The sequence below is a fragment of the Thermobia domestica genome, chromosome 13 (assembly GCF_964235325.1).
Source record: "Thermobia domestica chromosome 13, izTheDome1.hap1.1, whole genome shotgun sequence".
NCBI lineage: Eukaryota > Metazoa > Arthropoda > Insecta > Zygentoma > Lepismatidae > Thermobia > Thermobia domestica.
In genome coordinates, this window is record NC_137466.1 from 42,427,540 (window position 1) to 42,430,609 (window position 3,070).

General features: G+C 29.9%; 1 pseudogene; it reads left to right on the top strand.

Moving 5' to 3' along the window:
- The first annotated feature begins 1,187 nt into the window (after window positions 1-1,187).
- LOC145667579 (NADH-ubiquinone oxidoreductase chain 4 pseudogene) lies at window positions 1,188-2,344 on the top strand (annotated as a pseudogene).
- The last annotated feature ends 726 nt before the right edge of the window (window positions 2,345-3,070 follow it).

Sequence of the window (3,070 nt, forward strand, 5' to 3'; positions counted from 1 at the left end):
ATTAGCATGTAAGGTGCGTAAAAGCCAGCCAAAATTTACATCTCGACAGATATGAATTACTCTATTGAAGGCTAATTCAATACTTGATACGTAATGTATTGCTAGGAATAGACCTGTGGCAATTTGAATAATTAAACATAAGCCGAGAAGAGAGCCAAAATTTCATCAATACGAGATGTTAATAGGAGCTGGAAGATCTACTAAGGCGTTGTTAGCAATTTTAAAAAGCGGGTGATGTAAGCGAATTGGTGTTGACATATGATTTAGAAGGCCGAAGGGGACCTTGATATAATGAAGTAATTTTTACCACTGCAATTAATGTAATAAATAAGTATGTTGCTAATATAATAGTATTCATTAGGATTGATGTTATATAAAATTTTATGCCAGGAATTTCTTGGTAATTAGTTGTATAGTGATGTGGATCTGGTAATGAAATTATATTTGGCAGTAGAAGGGGGTCGATAATTATTATAACAATTAGGAGCAATGGAACTAGGAAAATTAGTAGGAAAAGATTAGGTGTTAAGGTAAATATTTCATTTGATGCTAGTCTTGTAACATAAATAAATAGAACTAATATGCCTCCTAGAAAAACTAAGAAGAGAATGTAAGAAAATCAAGGAGATTCTCTTATAGTTGAGATAGTTAAGCAAGTAGTAATAGTGTTGACAATGAGTATTAGTCCTATTGATAGGGGGTGAGATATTTGAATTAGAATAAATCTTAAAACTACTAAAATTATAAGTAATATTCAGGTTATTTTAATTTCAAGAGGTAGTTTATAAAAATATTAGTTTTGGGGACTAAAGATAAGTTTGTACTTTCTCTTGATGCTTTTAGAATTTTTATTCATTAATGGTTTACAAGACCAACGTTTTAATTAAACTATAAAAGCTTATGAAAATATTATTTATTTTGTTTTCTTGCTTTCTAGTTATTTTAGGAATAGCTTGTTTTGTTATTCAACGTAAGCATTTATTAATAGTTTTATTAAGACTTGAGTTTATTGTGTTGATAAGTTTTTTACTTTTGTCTTATTCTTTGGGTAGCTTATATGTTGAAAATTATTTTTGTTTATTATTTTTAACTTTTAGTGTTTGTGAGGGTAGTCTAGGTTTATCAATTTTAGTATCTATTGTTCGAACCCATGGAGGTGATTATTTAAATTCTTTAGTTGTATTACGATGCTAAAATATTTAATGTTTATGTTGTTTTTAATACCTTTGGGCTTTAATTTTAAATTATGGTGAGTTGTTCAGTTTTGTCTTATTAGAATTTGTTTTTTATTTATAATAAGAAATAGTATGGGAATAGTTCCTTGGGAGGTAGGTTATTACCTATGAAGAGATAGTTTGAGATATTCATTGATTCTATTGAGTATTTGAATTGTTATTCTTATAATTATGGCTAGAGAGGGGGTGTTAAGAAGTTCATTTTATAGTACGAGTTTTATTAGTTTAGTTTTATTATTACTTGTGTTACTCTATTTGAGATTTTCTTCCTCTAGATTATTTATGTTTTATTTTTTTTTTTTGAAGGCTCATTAATTCCTACATTATTTTTAATTTTGGGCTGAGGTTATCAACCCGAACGAGTGCAGGCAGGTATATACTTGTTGTTTTATACCCTATTTGCTTCGCTGCCACTTTTGATTGGTATTTTTTATTTAGAGTATGTTAAGGGTAGTTTATTAATAATTAATATGAGAAGTGTAATAGATTTGGGAATTACATATTATATATGGTATTTTGCTTTAGTTGTTGCTTTTTTAATTAAAATGCCTATATTTCTGGTTCATCTTTGATTACCTAAGGCACATGTTGAGGCGCCCGTAAGTGGTTCAATAATTTTGGCGGGGGTTTTATTGAAATTAGGAGGGTATGGATTGTTGCGTATTCTATATTTTATAGAGAATGTAGCTGTAAATATAAATTTAATTTGGTTTGGTATTAGAGTTGTAGGTATTTGATCGGTTAGATTAGTGTGCTTACGGCAGGTTGATGTAAAGTCTTTAATTGCTTATTCTTCTGTTGCTCATATAGGGTTAGTGTTAATAGGATTATTAACAATGGGATTATGAGGATTTAGAGGTGCTCTTACATTAATAATTGCCCATGGTCTATGTTCTTCGGGTTTATTTTGTCTTGCAAATATTTCTTATGAGCGTTTAGGGAGCCGAAGACTGTTAATTAATCGGGGAATATTATCTTTTATGCCGAGTCTAGGGCTTTGATGATTTTTATTAAGAATTGCTAATATGGCGGCACCACCAACATTAAATTTATTAGGAGAAATTAGTCTATTAAATAGAAGCAATAGAGGTAAAGAAATAAATTTTTAATTTTCTAGAGGAGCATTTTTGTTGCCTATTGTGAAATTCCCATGCGTCTTTCTTCCATTTTTCTAAGGTGTAAACATCAAATCTATTTTTCTTACCAAAATCAACTAGTAACTGTAAATGTTTGTTGATCGGCAGTTTCAATCCTTAAGAAATGACGCGGAGAGCACGTACAAAAATATTCTTCTAAACATTCGTTTTTGTTAGGTTTGAATGCTCTGAATCTTTGTGTACAAAATAATCACACTTCGTTTCCTTCCTATACAGTGGGGTGAAGAATTTGTTGCTGTACCGGTGAATCTTTAGATTGAGAAAATTTGGGCCTGTCTGGTTTCTTCCAAGTTAAACTTTATGTCCTTTCTGGATGGAATTAAATTCCAACAGTAGATAGAATAAAATATTTTTGTCCTTGTAAATAATCAGAAAATCGTCATCATACATAAAATACCTCAAAAGTACCTGGTGCATACATTAGCAGACATTATTAATGACCAATTTTCTCAAGAAATCTTCCCGGTTGCATTCAAGCTCTCGGTCGCTAAAATTTTATTCAAAAAATACTGTAGAAAGCGAATAAAAAATTACCTACAATTTCACTTTCTCTCTTTATTAAAAAACTTATTGAAAATCTAATATGTAAACGACCGCTAATTTTCACTAAAAACCGAGCTTAATTTTAACATAGCAGCACGGTTTTATGAAAAACAAATTACTGTGATATATAAACAT